The sequence below is a fragment of the Panulirus ornatus genome, chromosome 73 (assembly GCF_036320965.1).
Source record: "Panulirus ornatus isolate Po-2019 chromosome 73, ASM3632096v1, whole genome shotgun sequence".
NCBI lineage: Eukaryota > Metazoa > Arthropoda > Malacostraca > Decapoda > Palinuridae > Panulirus > Panulirus ornatus.
The window spans coordinates 1,095,721-1,115,610 of record NC_092296.1 but is presented as its reverse complement, the minus strand read 5'-3'; the positions used below and the strand labels follow the sequence as shown (position 1 = coordinate 1,115,610).

At 52.3% G+C, this 19,890-nt stretch overlaps 1 protein-coding gene across 24 annotated transcripts in view; it reads left to right on the top strand.

The window, feature by feature from the left end:
- The window catches only part of drn (doctor no), a 150,590-nt gene that overhangs the window by 109,442 nt on the left and 21,258 nt on the right, over nt 1–19,890 (top strand). Inside the window, exons 1-2 of one of the 24 annotated variants that reach the window (XM_071661164.1) lie at nt 4,706–4,884; nt 6,123–6,292. The exons of 21 other annotated variants lie outside the window; for them this stretch is intronic. The gene's annotated coding sequence lies outside the window, so the exon portion shown is untranslated. Of the gene's footprint in view, nt 1–4,599; nt 4,885–6,122; nt 6,293–19,890 lie in introns of those variants that run through there. 2 more of the 24 variants (XM_071661161.1, XM_071661167.1) reach the window with 2 other exon arrangements.

Below are 19,890 nucleotides of genomic sequence, written 5' to 3'. Positions count from 1 at the left end.
GACCACAGGCCTTACTGTGTTGTTGGTCATTGGGGCGGACCGAAGGTCGGCCAGAGCCCCAGAGTAGTGGTGTTGGGGTCGCGCCGCGCGGGACGTTGTCTCGTCTTCCTCCTCGGAGCGCTGGTCGTCCATATTTTGGACTGGGAAGTCGTAGAGAGAGAGAGAGAGAATCGGTGGCATCGAATACAGTAACAAGAGTCTGTTGTTGTAGAATTTAGATGTCCCATTGGCTCGTTAGGGTACCGTATTGTGTGTAAATAATGGTATATGTAAGCAGTGTTTGTCTGCCTGTGTTTACAGTACGGGGAGTGTGTGTGTTCCACCCTGTGCGTGTGTGTGTGGGAGGAGGGCCGTGCCCGTGGAGGCAATGCTGGTACGAGATTAGTGCATCGCTTGTATAGGGAGTTTCGTTCGTCGGTGTGGTCGTGGTGCGCAGCTGGTCTGGGCATGTGGTGGTCCCCCCAGTGTCGTTTGGAGGAGTTGTCTGTGGTTGAGGGTGGTGGTCGTTGGTTGGGAGGGGGTAGTTAGTGATGCTGGGTAATGGGGAGAGGGCGTTTCTAAGGGGGGAGAGGAGGAAATGGGGCTGGTAGTTGGGTCGTATCTACCTCAAGAGTTCTCGTTAGACCTTCCTCTCAACCAGGGAGATGTGGTCAGGCTTCAACCCTCTCGCTTCTTTCCTCTCCTCCCGCCTGGTTCTCATCCATCACCCGCTCGGCCCGTAGCAATATATGGGGCCCTATTATCACCCTTCTGGTCCTCATCCGTCAGGAGAGCCGCCAGTAGACTTCCATGAACCCTTCATCCACCACCAGGAAGCCTCCAAGCTGTCACGCGTGTAACCCTCATCATCCACTAGGAAGCCACCAGCTGTCACTCATGTGACCCTCATCATCCACCAGGAAGCCACCGGCCGTTACCCCATGTGTGTGTCCCTCATCATCCACCAGGAAGTCACCAGCCGTCACCTATGTGACCATCATCCACTCGGCTTGCCACAGCCTGCATTACACCCATCCAGCTCGACGGGTCACCCACTGCAAGGGTTGACGGGGACCCGGTGCCCACTCAGGTGTTTAGTGGGCGGGGGTGGGCGAAGCTGGTGTAATCTGTGTACAAGCAGATGTGTGGGTGGGTGGGTGAGTGAGTGAGTGAAGGCGGTATAAGAGGTATGTGGGCGAGTGAGGGTGGTAATCACCGGTATGTGGGTGGGTGAGTGAGTGAGGGTGGTATAGCAGATTTGTGGGCGAGTGAGGGTGGTATAGCAGGTGTGTGGGCGAGTGAGGGTGGTATAGCAGATGTGTGGGCGAGTGAGGGTGGTATAGCAGATGTGTGGGCGAGTGAGGGTGGTATAGCAGGTGTGTGGGCGAGTGAGGGTGGTATAGCAGGTGTGTGGGCGAGTGAGGGTGGTATAGCAGGTGTGTGGGCGAGTGAGGGTGGTATAGCAGGTGTGTGGGCGAGTGAGGGTGGTATAGCAGGTGTGTGGGCGAGTGAGGGTGGTATAGCAGGTGTGTGGGCGAGTGAGGGTGGTATAGCAGGTGTGTGGGCGAGTGAGGGTGGTATAGCAGGTGTGTGGGCGAGTGAGGGTGGTATAGCAGGTGTGTGGGCGAGTGAGGGTGGTATAGCAGGTGTGTGGGCGAGTGAGGGTGGTATAGCAGGTGTGTGGGCGAGTGAGGGTGGTATAGCAGGTGTGTGGGCGAGTGAGGGTGGTATAGCAGGTGTGTGGGCGAGTGAGGGTGGTATAGCAGGTGTGTGGGCGAGTGAGGGTGGTATAGCAGGTGTGTGGGCGAGTGAGGGTGGTATAGCAGGTGTGTGGGCGAGTGAGGGTGGTATAGCAGGTGTGTGGGCGAGTGAGGGTGGTATAGCAGGTGTGTGGGCGAGTGAGGGTGGTATAGCAGGTGTGTGGGCGAGTGAGGGTGGTATAGCAGGTGTGTGGGCGAGTGAGGGTGGTATAGCAGGTGTGTGGGCGAGTGAGGGTGGTATAGCAGGTGTGTGGGCGAGTGAGGGTGGTATAGCAGGTGTGTGGGCGAGTGAGGGTGGTATAGCAGGTGTGTGGGCGAGTGAGGGTGGTATAGCAGGTGTGTGGGCGAGTGAGGGTGGTATAGCAGGTGTGTGGGCGAGTGAGGGTGGTATAGCAGGTGTGTGGGCGAGTGAGGGTGGTATAGCAGGTGTGTGGGCGAGTGAGGGTGGTATAGCAGGTGTGTGGGCGAGTGAGGGTGGTATAGCAGGTGTGTGGGCGAGTGAGGGTGGTATAGCAGATTTGTGGGCGAGTGAGGGTGGTATAGCAGGTGTGTGGGCGAGTGAGGGTGGTATAGCAGATTTGTGGGCGAGTGAGGGTGGTATAGCAGGTGTGTGGGCGAGTGAGGGTGGTATAGCAGGTGTGTGGGCGAGTGAGGGTGGTATAGCAGGTGTGTGGGCGAGTGAGGGTGGTATAGCAGGTGTGTGGGCGAGTGAGGGTGGTATAGCAGGTGTGTGGGCGAGTGAGGGTGGTATAGCAGGTGTGTGGGCGAGTGAGGGTGGTATAGCAGATTTGTGGGCGAGTGAGGGTGGTATAGCAGATTTGTGGGCGAGTGAGGGTGGTATAGCAGGTGTGTGGGCGAGTGAGGGTGGTATAGCAGGTGTGTGGGCGAGTGAGGGTGGTATAGCAGGTGTGTGGGCGAGTGAGGGTGGTATAGCAGGTGTGTGGGCGAGTGAGGGTGGTATAGCAGGTGTGTGGGCGAGTGAGGGTGGTATAGCAGGTGTGTGGGCGAGTGAGGGTGGTATAGCAGGTGTGTGGGCGAGTGAGGGTGGTATAGCAGGTGTGTGGGCGAGTGAGGGTGGTATAGCAGGTGTGTGGGCGAGTGAGGGTGGTATAGCAGGTGTGTGGGCGAGTGAGGGTGGTATAGCAGGTGTGTGGGCGAGTGAGGGTGGTATAGCAGGTGTGTGGGCGAGTGAGGGTGGTATAGCAGGTGTGTGGGCGAGTGAGGGTGGTATAGCAGGTGTGTGGGCGAGTGAGGGTGGTATAGCAGGTGTGTGGGCGAGTGAGGGTGGTATAGCAGGTGTGTGGGCGAGTGAGGGTGGTATAGCAGGTGTGTGGGCGAGTGAGGGTGGTATAGCAGGTGTGTGGGCGAGTGAGGGTGGTATAGCAGGTGTGTGGGCGAGTGAGGGTGGTATAGCAGGTGTGTGGGCGAGTGAGGGTGGTATAGCAGGTGTGTGGGCGAGTGAGGGTGGTATAGCAGGTGTGTGGGCGAGTGAGGGTGGTATAGCAGGTGTGTGGGCGAGTGAGGGTGGTATAGCAGGTGTGTGGGCGAGTGAGGGTGGTATAGCAGGTGTGTGGGCGAGTGAGGGTGGTATAGCAGGTGTGTGGGCGAGTGAGGGTGGTATAGCAGGTGTGTGGGCGAGTGAGGGTGGTATAGCAGGTGTGTGGGCGAGTGAGGGTGGTATAGCAGGTGTGTGGGCGAGTGAGGGTGGTATAGCAGGTGTGTGGGCGAGTGAGGGTGGTATAGCAGGTGTGTGGGCGAGTGAGGGTGGTATAGCAGGTGTGTGGGCGAGTGAGGGTGGTATAGCAGGTGTGTGGGCGAGTGAGGGTGGTATAGCAGGTGTGTGGGCGAGTGAGGGTGGTATAGCAGGTGTGTGGGCGAGTGAGGGTGGTATAGCAGGTGTGTGGGCGAGTGAGGGTGGTATAGCAGGTGTGTGGGCGAGTGAGGGTGGTATAGCAGGTGTGTGGGCGAGTGAGGGTGGTATAGCAGGTGTGTGGGCGAGTGAGGGTGGTATAGCAGGTGTGTGGGCGAGTGAGGGTGGTATAGCAGGTGTGTGGGCGAGTGAGGGTGGTATAGCAGGTGTGTGGGCGAGTGAGGGTGGTATAGCAGGTGTGTGGGCGAGTGAGGGTGGTATAGCAGGTGTGTGGGCGAGTGAGGGTGGTATAGCAGGTGTGTGGGCGAGTGAGGGTGGTATAGCAGGTGTGTGGGCGAGTGAGGGTGGTATAGCAGGTGTGTGGGCGAGTGAGGGTGGTATAGCAGGTGTGTGGGCGAGTGAGGGTGGTATAGCAGGTGTGTGGGCGAGTGAGGGTGGTATAGCAGGTGTGTGGGCGAGTGAGGGTGGTATAGCAGATTTGTGGGCGAGTGAGGGTGGTATAGCAGGTGTGTGGGCGAGTGAGGGTGGTATAGCAGGTGTGTGGGCGAGTGAGGGTGGTATAGCAGGTGTGTGGGCGAGTGAGGGTGGTATAGCAGGTGTGTGGGCGAGTGAGGGTGGTATAGCAGGTGTGTGGGCGAGTGAGGGTGGTATAGCAGGTGTGTGGGCGAGTGAGGGTGGTATAGCAGGTGTGTGGGCGAGTGAGGGTGGTATAGCAGGTGTGTGGGCGAGTGAGGGTGGTATAGCAGGTGTGTGGGCGAGTGAGGGTGGTATAGCAGGTGTGTGGGCGAGTGAGGGTGGTATAGCAGGTGTGTGGGCGAGTGAGGGTGGTATAGCAGATGTATTTTTATTTAATTTCGAATAGTGCATTTGTTCATTATTTGTGAGTGACCTTTGCGTTGATAGAGCTCAATGCGTGTCGATTGATTCCGCTCTTGTCTTGGGAGTGACGTCAGCAGATGAGGAGAGTTGCCAAAGTCTTTGTCGTAGTTGCCAGAAGGCGCTAGAAGGCCGACGTTGCGGGCCGGACACTGGGAGATGATTGCGTAGCCTCCATGCGGGAATGGCGGCTAGAAGGTTACTTCGTTGTAGCCAGTCATCGGCGAGAGAGCTCAGTTAGTGGCCGCACGTTGCACAGTGAACAGCTATCCCTCTCAAGCGCTCTGACTTGGATGATACAGCAGACCCGCCTAGTCTCGTATAGTCGGATTTTACATACGACTCGCTAGAAACATCTGTTGTCGAGCCGGAGTGGTGAATTGAGGAATATTTCCACAGGTATTTTTCAGTTTGTGCGATGTGGACGTTGTTGATGATGGTGACAAGTGTTCATACTCTGGATTTTCTTTATTTTTTTTTATTTTATTAACGAATGTTAAAGTTGAGATGGCTTTGTGGTGGTTTTTGTTGGTACATGGTAAATACGTATGTGTCTGTGGGTCGTTCAGTTGTGACGTGACGTAAGGCTGGAGCATGTGGGGCTTCGCACACCGTTGCCTCGCACCTGTAGACGCGCCCAGCTTAGGTAATACAGGGTCGCCTCACCCCCCTATGATAACCCGTGTGGGGGCGCCCCACTCACGTCGAAGATAACTTTCAAGACCTCACTGCTGGGTGACACGGAGATAACCTTAGGCTGCGATCCTCAACCCTCCCTCCGACGAGAGCCCTCACGCCCGTTGGCTAGGGCGTGAGGCGTCCACAGCCCTGTGCACTAGGGTGTAGGTGCCCTCCTTACCCAGGGTGTGTTGCCGGAAAGGCCCCCTTTAAATAACAAGTGTAGGAGCCATCGAGGCCACGCAGAGACTCCAAGGGTTTGTGTCCGCCTAGTGGAAGCCCTTCAGAATAGAGGCTGTGGGCGCCCCGCTCACTAGGAATGGTTGGGTTGGGGGGTAGACTCGTTCTCTTGGGTGCAGCTAACCTCAGGGCCTGGGGACGAGTTACAACACAGTACGTCTGTGGAGAGCTGGGAGTGTGGCAACTCCCCACGCAGCAGGAGGAGGAGGCATGGCGGTGGTCGTGGAGGTCCTCCGCGCTCACTTTAGCCATGGTCCGCTGCCTATGGCCACAGCTGAGACCCCTCGTGAGCGCGACGCTACGATCCTTGAGCACGACGGTACGATCTGCGATCTCTGCCGCGGCACGATCCTTGGGCATGACGGTACAATCCTTTGTCTCCTCAATGTCGTTCTCGAGGATCGTACCGTTATGCTCAAGGATCGTACAGTCATGCTCAAGGATCGTACCGTCATGCTCAAGATCGTACCGTTATGCTCAAGATCGTACCGTCATGCTCAAGGATCGTACCGTTATGCCCAAGGATCGTACCGTCATGCCCAAGGATCGTACCGTCATGCCCAAGGATCGTACCGTCATGCTCAAGGATCGTACCGTCATGCCCAAGGATCGTACCGCGGCAGAGTTGGCAGATCGTACCGTCGTGCACAAGGATCGTACCGTCATGCCCAAGGGTTTTAAGTAGAGTCAGCTTTAATCGTGAAAGCATAATGGTACAGTGAAGGTGATTGATCATGAGGGAAAAAAGACGGTGAGAACGAGTGTGAAAGTGTCCCATATGGCGAGGGTATACTGCACATGGAAGTTCGCTGGGAATTCGCCTCCCGCAATCGTACGCAACTCTTGGTTAAACTGGATCTGGGAAAGCTGGACTGGCCTTCAGCTTAAGGTAAGTCAACTCTTTAGCTTCAAGCTTTGTGCACTCCGAAATCTAAATTTTTGGAGCCATTAAGGGTGTTTTTCCATCACTGCTGTAGAAGAAGAACGGAGAGTCGCAGAGATTGAAAGGCTAGCAGTGAAACAGTGAAGTGATGGCAGAGCTCTAACCCCACAGTGACCAAAGCAGTGAAAGGCGTAGCGACTGAAGCGGTGATTACTGACGGCGAACCACTGAACAGTGAAACCATGACTGATGATTTTTAAACAGTGAAACCATGATTGTGTGATAATTATAAACGGTGAAATATAGTGTTGGTGGTGACCAGAACAGTTATATTAATGATGTTTGAACATGTGATTCCTCTGTCGTCACAGTGATATGAATTGTGAAACTTGAGAATGAAGCAGTGGTAGATTGAGGCACTGAAACGCTTCTTACAGTGAATCTCGTGAATCTTGTGCATTAGGAAACCAGTGACGCGCGCGGTGAAGCAACACCCACACACAGGTGTTGGCAGTGAAGCAATCTGTGCAAGTGCAGGCAGTGGACAGTGATGCGGTGAAAGTCTCCACTGCTTCTGAAGTCATGTGGAGTGAAGCACTGCGAGGGGGTGGGGGAGAAGAGCCACCCTCCCCTCATTTTTTCTAGTGGTGATCACAGAGTCCAAGAGGCAGTGATTCAGTGGGTTTATATCACTGATGTTTAGATGGTGGATACGTCTCAAGTGGAACTTAACGACACTGAATATACTGTGGAAGGGAAGGGGGGGTGTTATAATGACGTCATACGTAAGAGAATTGGTAAATCTTTAGCAGTGGATGTTTAGTTCCCTTTGAATACGTGCTGCACGACCACGTGAGCACGACGGTACGACGCTTGGGGTGGTTTGGTGATGGCCCGACCCTTTGACCAGATCACTAGGGGTCTCTGGCCAAGGGTTAGATCTATATAGATAGTCACCATATAGAGAGGGAGTTTCTATATAGATTTAGAAAGACGGTCTCCTTACAGATATATAGAGAAGCATTCTCTTTGTTAATGTAAAGAGAGTCGATGTAGAGAGGCAGTGTCTATAAAGTCTACATAGAGGTAAAGAGGCAGTCTGTATAGATGTAGAAAGTCTATTTAGATGTAGAGAGGCAGTCTGTATAGATGTAGTGAAAGTCTCTATATAGATGTAGAGAGGCAGTCTGTGTATGGGTGTAGAAAGGCAGTCTATATGTAGTTGTAGAGAGGCAATCTTAAAAGGACCCGAGTGTGAAGGTGTATAAGGGAGGCTGTCCTTTGTAATGCTCGTGTGAAATACGGTGTAGCACTTTAATGCTCGCTTGGCCTCAGGGTAAGTGTCGTAGACCTGGAAAATAACCTTGTACCCCACACCTGTCCACGTTGGGTGCTCATGTTTCAGTGTAAATGACATGCAAATAATGATTTTTTTTTTTTCCCAAAAGAAGGAACAGAGGGGGCCAGGTGAGGATATTCCAAAAAAGGCCCAGTCCTCTGTTCTTAACGCTACCTCGCTAATGCGGGAAATGGCGAATAGTTTAAAAGAAAAGAAAGGATTATATATATATATATATATATAATATATATATATATATATATATATATATATATATAATATATATATATATATATATATATATATATATATATATATATATATATATATATATATATATATATATATATATATATATCCCGTGCTTGGAATGTCGAGTAATATGATGTATGTAATTGCGTTTAAAAGTAATTAAAGTGAATTCGGGCGGATGAGTGGTCGTGTTAGGTGCACACGTGGCCTACCAGTCAGCTGGGCTGGCGAGCAGGTGAACACGTGGGATACCTCACTCCCTCTCCTTCCCTCCCTCGTAGAGTTCCTGCTGCCGTGGGGGGGATGGGGGAGTCCCTCACTCGTAGAGTTCCGGTGGGTGGTTGGGGGGAGTTTTGGGATTACTGTGGCCAGAAGTACTGGGAGCGTGGCACGACCCGTGAGTGTCCCAGAGCACGGGTCTGTACAATCCCTTAGGGATATAAGTGTCCCGGTCGTTTCAGTATATCCCTTGGGGGTTAGGTCGTTGTGTGCAAGGGTGGTTTGCCGTCGTGCTCGAGAGTCGTTCCATGGCGCACACGAGAGTCGTACCATCTTGCTCTAGAAGTTAGATTTATAATGTATACTTTGTGTATTTGATCGTCGCGTCTTCATTTCTAGTCTCTTAGAATTTGGAATGGGACACGCTTCGTACTTTTGTTTTTACTTTTCCTGTGTGAGGTGCGTTCGATCCCCGTACAGGAGGAGGGTAAGGTGATATCCCTGGTGTCGTTTGAGAAGGATATAGTGTGTGTGTCGAGGAGAGGATGTTGGTGTGTGTGTGTGTGTGGTGTGAGGCGCCGTGGTAGACCATAGCATCTCTTCTTGGGGTTGCGTGACCGACCATATTGCTTCGTCGCTCCCATTCCAAGCGAAGCTGGCTGCGTACGTTGCCTCCACTACCAAGAAATACTCCCATCTCTCTCTCTCTCTCTCTCTCTCTCTCTCTCTCTAACGGGATTTAATTCCTTTGAGATTCGACTCGCGACCTGGAGCTCTTCGTTGGTCAGTTTACTATAGGAATATTTTTTTTTCTTATGAACTTCGAGACGTTCCTCTAAGCACACCGGGGCGGCGGCGCGTCGGTTGCACCACACTTTACCCACGTAGGCGCCCCACCACACACACACACACAGCAGTAACACGTGTGCACGGTCTTGACCAAGAGGTAAAACCAGAGGATGTTTTACGCACGAGGAGAGGAAGCGAGTGTCGGTGTGTGTGTGTGTGTGTGTGTGTGGACTATGACGTGGTAGTGGATGAGGTTGGGTTCAGCCAGCCAGGGTTCCTCAACTTGTGTGCCACTTCCCCACCGGCCTCGTTCTTGGTATAAGGTGCCGGACACACACACACACACACACACACCACATCCTTCTTTTGTCTGACTCTCAAGACGAGATTCATTTAGGAAAGAATTAACAATAGGTATATTTTGGAGCTAATTTTTTTTTTTTTTTTTTTTATCCAAGATCGGCAGGGTACCAGTCTGTCTCACAACACTCCTCATGATGAGCTAAGGGTGTCTGAAGGTGTCCCTCACGAGCTCATGGGCGACAGGTACTTAAAGGCGATGCTCTCGCACGGCGGAGGAGGAGGAGGCCGCCGCCCGCCCGCCCCCTCCTCCTTCAGGAATCTCGCGTCTCCTCTATATAGCGAGTCCGTCAGCGTGCCTGATGATGGCACGCGCGCGCGTGCGTGCCTGCCTCGCCACTCGGTATATGACGTAAGTCAAGTGGCACTCGATGGGTGCAGGGAGACGGCGGGCGGCCCGACCGACCGACCTTGACTTACAACGCATACCTTAAGACGATGGTGTTATTGAAGTCTTTCACCTCCTCCTCCCTCTCCTCCCACGGCTGTCATGTCTGGCGTCATCACCGCACCCCTCACCTTGCCTTATCTTCAGACGATGGTCCCCGGAGGTTATCTACCCCCCTTTACCCCATTTCGGTCTTGTCCCCCCCCCCTGCTCAGCCAAGCTGTTGGAGGATGGCCATGTTCTCTCTCTCTCTCTCTCTGGCATTGGGTCAGGCCCTTGTTTCCCCGTTGACTCGTTCTGTGTGTCAAAGACAGAGGGGGGGGGGAGACTTACCAGCTGTTGGTTGAATTATCCTGTGGACCCGCTGGGCAACACAGGAGAGGTGTTGCGCGTTCATGGCGTGACATGGTGGTGTGAGGCGTTCATGGGGGACGTAAAGGTGTGACACAGAGCTTTTTCCCTGGTGTTTATAGTGCAAGACTTCACCAAGACGGTATTTTCCCCGAACTGACTCAACCCCAGTGGGTGGGCAACTCTCCTCCCAGTGTGTCCGACTCCTGAGGGGTCGTTGGCACGCACCAGTGAGTCACGCGGAGTGAACACACACACACACCACATGAATGAAAAGACTGTAAAACTGCATTACTGTTGGATATGTCCTGCGCATCCATAGCCCAGATCCCTTACTGACACGAGACTTTCAAAGACTTGTAAAGAATGCGTAAGACAAGGAAGGATTTGATTAATTGATTGATTAATCAGTCTAGATGTCTTGGGATTGATTAGCTACGAATATGATAGGCTGGCTGCCTCAAACAACCTAGTTGAGTAGAGAAATAACAGCATTGTAGGTCGACCTTAAAACCCTGTTGTGGGGAGGTACCTCTTAGAGACGAGGCTTCGAAACCAACCTTAGAAAATCAGTTCTTGCTCCCTTCAAAATGCTTGGTCATCTGTTCGCTGTTAGACTTCCTATATACGCACTACCAGTTCAGTCCTTGGCCGAGAACCAGACTGTGACTTGTTCTGAACACAGTTCAAGGTCAGTGCTTGACCCCCCCTGTGTCATGACCTGGGGAATGAAGAGCGGAGTTATCCGATTCATTACATACATTTTTTTTTATTCTGTTTCTCAGAACATTGGCGTGGGCGTGCGCGTGAGGTCTTGAATGCAAGCCTGTGAGAGAACGGTCGAGTGTCGTGAATTCTCAGAATCGCTCGCTGAAAATATTGTTCGCTGGCCGTTTTACCCGTCGAGATGTTGTTGTTGACTGCGCGTGAATTTGTTTTTCGAAGGATGTCGAAGTAGAGGGCTCGGGGTTGGGTGTTCGTTGTCGGATATACATGCCTCCTTTTGCTCCCGTTTTGCCACAGGTGCGCTTTGTTAGGGTCTCTGTCTAGTTATGGCATCTGTGGCCCAGTTTTTTTTTGTGTGTGTGTGTTGAAAGGTATTCTCACAGAAGCGTGTTAGTGTATATTGGAATGTGTCATACCCAGTGGTATATTTTGGGATAGTTTTCTGCGTGGTGGTGAGTATGTTGCACATATTGGTCGCTGTACTAGACGGATGGATGACTTGAATGCTCAGAGGTCGAAATTATTTCCTATGTTGGCGAATGATTTTTTGAGGAAGTACGGTGTTGATGATGTACGCCATTATATGAGAGAGAGAGAGAGAGAGAGAGAGAGAGAGAGAGAGAGAGAGAGAGAGAGAGAGAGAGATCACATTGTACAAGACATGTGGAGAAGAGTGTGAACAGCTGCTGTTTACAGCCCGTGGTACTGTAGTGTATGTTGCGCGGTGGAGGATTACATGGTCGCGCCACCTCTCATAGGCTGTCCGTTCCTTGCGTGGAAAGGAGGAACCCCCCCCCCTCTCTCTCTCTCTCTCTCTCTCTCTCTCTCGTGGCTCGGGCCTGGGGGAAACTTCCCTGGCGCACGCGCGTGCGCCGCGCGTACCCAAACACGTGTTGTAGTGTCCTTGTAATATCGAGACCTCCCGGAGCGCCATACTGCCCTCACACGTGGTCGCTGCCGTACGAGGAACTGTTGTGTATACGGATCCGGTTCCCTGGGTAGTCGGACGCGCGACGGAATCCGTGTCGCGTGCGGGACGACGACCTAAATGCCACGAAGACGACCCACCACCACCTCTCTCTCTCTCTCTCTCTGATTAGGATAAGCTAATCATCGTAACGCGACCGTTTTAAGTTATGGGGGATGGAGGTTAAGGCTTCAGACCACGTTCATTCGTTTGGTGAGGCAGTGCGAAGCGTAAGGATGTGGTGTAGGAGGAGAACGGAGGATGATAAGTAGAACGTAGGATGATGAGTAGAACGTAGGATGATGATGTATGGAGTAGAACGTGGAATGATCCGGAGTACGTGAAGGGTTGAACTGAGAGGGAGAGAGTGAGGGGGGGGGGAGAGCGTGACTCAGCTGGGCGGCCCGTGCACGTGCCGTGTGTGGCGAGCAATAAGGCAACTTACCTGTGGCTGCTGGCCGTCATTACTGAGGATTCCAGGAAGGCTTTTACAGCCGACGGAGGCGCGGCTGGCGCTGCCGGAGAGGACGGGAGGAGGGGGGTTGGGGGGTCGTCACAGGATCGATACCTGTTGGTGATGGTGCGTGCTGCTGTGGGAAAGGAGGAGGAAGGGGGATGGGTTTGTCCTTGCCTCTGCTGCTGCTGTGGGAGGGTTCCTTCTGCCGTGGGGTGTCCCCTGCCTCTTCTGCTGCTGCGGGGTGTCCCCATCCTCTGCTGTGGGGTTTCCCTTGCCTCTTCTGCTGCTGTGGGGTGTCCCCTGCTACTGCTGTGGGGGGGGGGTGTCTTCAGGAATGCGTCTTGGTACCGTCCTGCTCGTCCAGGAGCTTATTGGAGGGGGAACACCATACATAGGCCTCTGAAATGCTCTCCCTCGTATGCCTCCCGCGGTGTCGCAGGTCGCAGAGCCTGTGGTGGGGGCGGCGGTGGGGGGTGCCTCTCAGCCTTGTGTAGGAGGAAGGTGTTGGTGGTGCAGACATGGCCTCGTACCGTGGGGTGGTGGGGGCGCCTCCTCCTCCTCCTCCAGGGACCATTTCGTCACGTCCCGTAAGCAAAAGGAGGAGGAGACCGTCAGACTCTTAGAACGCGTCTGATGTTCGACTGTCCTACCTCTCTCTCTCTCTCTCTCTCTCTCTCTCTCGGAAGAGCACCTGTATACAGAGGGGGGTCGGGCGGGAGGACGAGGGGGAATATTACTTGAACTGAGGTAGGGGGCTGGGGTAAGGGGAATTTGGCAGTTTAACACAGCCTTAGGCTAGCTGGCCGTGCTGGAGACGGGCCCAAATGTAATGCAGGGGAGACTCGCTGTTACCAAAAAGCTTCGTTCTTAACCCAACGTTATTCATTCATTTTGTTCATTACGAACGAGAATGCGGGGGGAGAGAGAGCGAGAGAGAGGTTCTGTTTCATGCCAGCCAAAAGCTCTCGCCTGTGGTTGGTTGGTTGTGGATGAGATCGCGTTACAGCGAGGCACCACCAGACGAGTTCTGGCTCTGTCGTGTTTCCTCCCGTCCACGTGTGCTGGCTGCTTCTGTCGTCTCGTCTGCGGGAGTCGCCGCGCACAGACTGTGGACGTCTGATCCTGTCGCGGGGGGAGAGGGAATGCTTCAGGCTTCCTCGAGCACGGGAGCTGCCACCCCCTCTTATTCATAATGGCTTGGCCTTGACCCTCGCGCACACGCTTGAGGATCAGGTTTGCAAAGAAAAGATAAAGAAGTCGAGATCAAGGATCACATTGTATTGTCCTCGAATGGCGTCCTTACCATCGTGTTCAGTGGGGATCACAGCTGTAGTGTGTGTGTGTGTGTCAGGAGGCTATAAGTAGGTCGGTTGCTCGAGTACGTAAACAATAACTTCCCACCTTTAACGCTATCGTTGGGCGAGTAATATATATATATATATATATATATATATATATATATATATATATATATATATATATATATATATAAAGAAGGTTCGCTGCGTTGGGCCGTGTTGTGGACTGTACCTATGGGTCTGGCACAGATTATAACGGGGATGTTTATACGTAGGGTAACGAGGCGTGTGCTTTTCATTCAGCCCGTCAGAGGTCATCCCAGGGTCTGTCCCGCGTCGTGCTCACTGGTTGTGACTCGAAGGTCCTGCTGCCGAAGGAGGTGAGAAGGGCTTGACAGGGAAGGGGAGGGAGAGGCGCCAGTCTTTCCCCTTTGCAAATTGCAGTCACTGGGTCAGGGCGTAGAGAGAGGGTAAATGTGTGTGAGTTAGCTGATACACACCAGCACTCCAGGTATACTGGCGCGAAACTTTCCTCCCACTTCCTTTCCTACCCTCCTGCACCAATCTGGTCGAGTCGACACACACACACACAGAGGAAATGGCCAAGACCCTCGTTTGTGCGTGTGACCTATATACATGTGGAGTTGAGTCGTTCTGTCACCGATGTCTGTCTGTCTGTCTCTGTATGAGTTTGACGTGGCCGCTCGCTGCGTGTGTGTGTGTGTGTGACGCATGGACTCGGAGAGGTCAAGGAATGAAGGAAGGTAGGTCAGTGGTGGTCCTAATCCTGTGCGGGGATGGGTTCGTCCGCGCCCAGGTCAGGTCAAAGGTCAGGTCATGTTACCCACCAGGACTCTCACTGTCGTGTGTAATGAATTGGGGATTTTTTTTTGTTTTGTTTGCTTTTGTTGTCTGTCTTTGTTTGGATGTGGTAAAATCTGTCGGGCAGGTGTTGTCAGGACTGCTTTGTGTGTGTGTGGGAAGGTTCATTTTCACTGACGTGTTGACCCTGTGAACTGTTGAGGGTGGTGCGCGGCTGCGGTCACACGTGTTTTTGATCAATGTATGCAAATGTGCTCCTCCCTGGCATGTGGTGGTTAGCGTTGGCTGGTACGTTGAGCGCGGTGGCACCAACCCTGAGGAGGTGTATATATGATGGCCTGGAGGTGTGTATATGATGGCCTGGTGCTTGACCTGTCTCAGGATCGTAACACGGTGCTCATGTGGAACAGTGGCTCCATAGGGCAATATCCTTCCTCTGTAGTGGCTCCCCTGGGGACTACCAAAACAACTTCGTCATTGTCGCTTACTGTACTGTCTCCTCTCCCCATCCCACACACACACACACACACACACACACACCGTTCACCGACACGGTGTATAGCAACGGAGCAACGTAAGGAGCCGTTCTCCCGGCGACGGTGTCGTACACTACTTGCGTCCTGCGGCGGGCCGTTCGTTCGTACTGCTTGGTACGCTGGTTCGTATCAGAGGGGGGGGGGTTGCGTAAGAGTGCCCGGGCGACTGGTGTCCATTGCGACACGTCGCACGGCATCACGAGCGAGGGTATTGAACCTCTGTGATCCTTACGGTGGTCGTTGAGTGACCTCGGCCGAAGAGATAAGCCATGTACCCCGCGAACACGACACTGTCGCCACACGTCCCTGTGAACGACGGTACGTTCCCGAGCACGACTTTACGACTTTAGAGTACGTGGGAACGCAACTCGAGAGTGTGAAGGCCTGGTAGTCGAGGTGTGTTGACGCGACCTAACCCATTTTAATGTAGCGGCTGATAGAAGGCTTGAAAAAAGTACAATTACATTTGAGAATCCTTTTAGGCTGTCTCAGAACATGAGAGCGGAGCTTGGTTTTACTTGTATCACAAACAGAATAACCGAAGTCTCTCGTTAGGTTCTAAAACCTCAGAGAAAACACATCCCCATCCATGAAGAGACGACTTTCAGACAATCTCAAAATGGGAGACACCCATGTAGATTGGTTACTCAAGTCCAGTTTCACAGTATTCCCTCGCTTATTGCTTTCAGATGGCTCGATAAGACTGACGAATTAAATACTTAGTCCTCGGAAGATTAATATGAATATTACCCGAGTGTATTACCTGTGTGTATACCTGCAGGTAAGCCTTCAAACTCTGAGAAAGAACGTGAACAAACTATTTCGGGTTGAGGGAAAATGCTCCCCCCGCCATATATATATAGTTCCAGGACCAGCAATCAAACACCTGATGATGATGATCATGTTGCCTGAGTTTGACACCCCCCCCCCCCCCCCCCCCGTTGATGTTGGACGGAGCCTAACGTAAGCTGTCAACAGAGTTGCACACTCACACACACACACACACACACACACACACCTACCTGCACGCACACCTGCAAAAATGTGACGACCGGAACTGTTGTCAAATTAGTTTGACTATTTCTTAACGAACATTGCAAGATGTGTGATTGCATGTCATCCAGGCCAAGTTTTCTGCCTCGTTTATCTTAGTAGTACATTAACTCTTTTGAATTTGTTCTCTTAACAACCTGGCTGCTTATGTTCCCCTCCCCCCACGACTAGATACACCATACTGTATCATGCAAGCTGCTGCGTCACATGATTACTGTGTGGAGTGGACTTTTGGAACAAATGGGTTTGGATACCTGTTTCTTTCCCCTACACCTCGAAGCTTTGGAACTCCCTACTCTCTCTTGTCCTTCCCGGTAACTATGGCGTGGCATAGTTTAAATGCACACGCCGTCGGAACCCAGAGCTGCCCTTTCGTGTTGTGGCTAAACCCATGCGGGTACAAGCCGTGATGACCTGATGCTGAAAGCTTATAATTTTTTTGTGTGAAAACTATGATGGCGGCGATTATCATAGTGGTTTTGATCAGAGGTGTGCCCACGACCGAGTTGAAACCAGTGTGGTTTCGCTTTCTAAATGGCTGGGTACGTTGGCGTACCCTTATCGTGTACAGATGACGCCCTTAGGAACGTCATCGGGTTAAGGCTGTCAATAGTGGCAGTAGAGTTTGTCTGGTGGAGGGTATGTCAGGCTCCGGGTGTGGCTGAAGGTGCCACTCCTGAGGGATGGTGGTTCTCCGACGCTCGCAAGGTGGAGGATGTAGGGCAGGGAGTTCAGCAGGACCTGGACACACACACACACACACACGGGGTGTTCCACATTGTGGTGGCTTTATCTAAGGGTTAGTTTGGGTGTTTACGTAATTAGATACGTAATCTGTTTGTGGTGGTTATCTAAGTTGTTGATGGTTCACCTGTTGACGGTGATGGGGGGGAATATATATATATATATATATATATATATATATATATATATATATATATATATAATTGGCTTTGCGCTAGTCATGGTGGTGACTGGGTGGGTTTACCATTCCACGTGATGGTAGTGGGAGGCGTCGGGTCTTCCTGTTGGTTTGTGGTACCCGAGGTGTTAGCTGTAGTGTTAGTGTTAGCCCGTCTAACGTTGTCGTCTCGGACACCACTCCTCCTCCTCCTCTCCGTCACAGCGAAACTCCTTCGGTTGACAAGTGCAGAAAAGGCGTTGTCTTTGGCTAAGGAACTGGCGGATAGGTGTGAGTAGTAATGTACCGTAGTGTCGTTATATGGTATGATACGTGTCTTAAAATACATTACTAGTGCCTAACTTGAGGACCATATATATATATATATATATATATATATATATATATATATATATATATATATATATATATATATATATACACATACACTGCAGATTTTCAAGACGAGGGAGGAAAATGTAGGAAGACGTTTAAGGGTCTAATTCTCTCACGAATGAAGTAGATGTTCGTGCTAACATCACTCGACTAAGGAGGGTGTGTGTGTGTGTGACTGGAGAAGTAGAAAGTGTTGAGAAATCTTTTCGCGGCCCATGTTGACGTGGTGAGGCAACCGAATTACACAGAGGGAGAGAACACGGCTGAAAAATCAGCGAGGCTTGTACTCTGGAGGACGTAGATCAGAGGGATGTATGTATCATCGGCTCTTGTATCTCGGAGGGGGGAGGAGGGGAGAAGTACCTCGAAAATCAAAGGGGGTGATGTGGAGAGAGAGAGAGAGAGAGAGAGAGAGAGAGAGAGAGAGAGAGAGAGAGAGAGAGTACCCGTGGTATGGGCTATGCTATGCTTAAGAAAAAGGCCAGACCAGCTTCTGGCTACATGTGGGCCGCGGCTTGCGACAGTGTGGTCGACCAGCTTACCCATAAACTACCAACTGTTTTGGGAGGGTGGAAGACCCTAGGGGAGAGGGTATAACCTCGGGCTGTTTTCTTCTGGCCGTCGACCAATGCAGGTGTTGCTGATGCTTTCCGATCACTGCGATATCGATTGGGGTGGTGGGAGTAATGAAGTAGTATACCATGTTTGCCGTGGAGGGCCTGGCAGACTCACACCCGGCAGGTCTAGGTCGCTCCTCCGCGAAAGCATCTGCCAATGTGCGGTACATAAGCCCATGATGGGTTAGATAGGGTAGGGGGAGTGGGGGTAGGTAGCTGTGGTGAAGACCTGGCTTGTGGCTGGTGTGTGGTGTAGTGCAGGCCCCATGACGAGTGTTTGGCCACTGATTGCGTGGGACTCCCCCCTCCCTCCCAAACCCCCCCCCCCCCCCCCCCTCTCATGGTTACGACACGCTCGCAGTTACCTGAAGATAAGCCAAACCCGGGTACCACACCACCACAGCAGTGATGGTATTGGTGCAGTACCTTGGACCACGTAGTGTCACCTGAAGGTTTTTGGGCCTCCCACACACACCCAGCTTGCCCCCTCCTCCCTACACACACACACACACACACACACACACACACGAAGTCGCTTCTATCGGTTTTATTGGCTTCTTCCTCTGGGCTAGGCTTAACACACACGCCGCTGATGAAGAGGTGGGAATATGGAAGCCTCATTTGTGAGGTTGGTGGATGAACGAGCCGTCGGGAACGCTGTGGTGGTGGTGGACCGTGGCAAGAGGCCGCCCTACCTCGCCCGGCTTCGCCACGGAAACACGAATTTTACGTTACAAACGGTACACACTAGTTCGTGTGCCTGGCGCAGGGTGGCGGCGGCTGCTCTTACCTTGGTCCTGCGTGAAGTGATAGAGGGTTGCACATGGCCAGTGATGCAGGCTAGCAATAGAGACAGAGTTCCAGAGAAATTGTGAGCAATATAATTGAGCCTTGCTGGAGTAGTGTGGTGTCTCCCGTTGTCTGTGTCGTGTGGCCATGTACTGACTGGTCTGGTGTGTGGTATGGCCATGTACTGACGCCTGGTATGGTCATATACTGACTGGCCTGGTGTGTGGTGTGGCCATGTACTGACTGGCCAAGTGATTGATGTGGCCACCTGTTAAGTGACAAGGGTCTTATGTTATGGGTCCGTGATGATAAGCCACTAGTGAGTTTGGTATGACTTTGAGTCATTAGATTGGTCCATCATTGGTCCTCAACCCCTCCCGCCTACCTCAGACACACACAAGCATTTGACTGGCTTCCTGTTTTTGCCTCGCCTGGTATGTGGCGGACACGCCGTGGCCGGAACCACATGATAACGCCACACAATAACGAGGTTGGGACATGAATTCTGGTCAGCTGTGTGTGTGTGTGTGTGTGTGGACACGTGGTGTTGCGTCATGTCAAGGAAGCGTGATGGTACAAGAACACTGCCCTGGTGTTGGACGCACGACCCCTCTGTCTTGTGCTCTCGGCCTGGCCCACTACTTGGAGCCAGCCTGTTCTGATTTGTGTTGTTGCTTTACATGGTTTTTAGATAAGGGATTTTTACTATTGTCTCGTGTTGCATGCGGGATAGTCCATATTTAGCGAGGTCCCCTTTTTGTGTTCTGATCTTTGTTCCGTCAGTTTGCTTGAACAACTGGTCCGGTTCTCCACTGTTATGGATTTGAGTGGTTGAAGTGGGTGTTGAGGAGTTACATTCCTGTACTGGCGTGGGAGGATTATTTTCCATCGCGGTCGAGATGACCAAGGAATGTTTTTGTTGGAGGGCGTGACTGGGTTGTCCATAATGGGACAGTAAGCGACCCCCGTCACCCGTGTGTGTGTGTGTGTGTTCAGTTGAGGCCCACCATCTACTGTATTACGCTCCTGCCCTGCTGAGCGAGTGCACAAGCTCTTGGTTGCTACTGTGTCGGGTCATGGCGCCTTTCTTCTTTCCCCCCCTCGACACCCTGCTATGGCTGGCCTCATACCCAGGATCCTACAGGGGTGCCATACACTGCGCGGGAGGGTAGGAGGAGCTTTGCTGGTGGGCGGGGCGGGGAGTGTGAGTGGGCTGGGTGCTCCAGTAGTAGTGAGTAGAGAGAGAGAGAGAGAGGGAGAGAGGAGAGAGAGAGGCATGTTGTAAATGCAGAGGGTGGACGGCTGAGTTAAAGGGGATGGTCGTGGAAGCCAGCCTGGCAACAG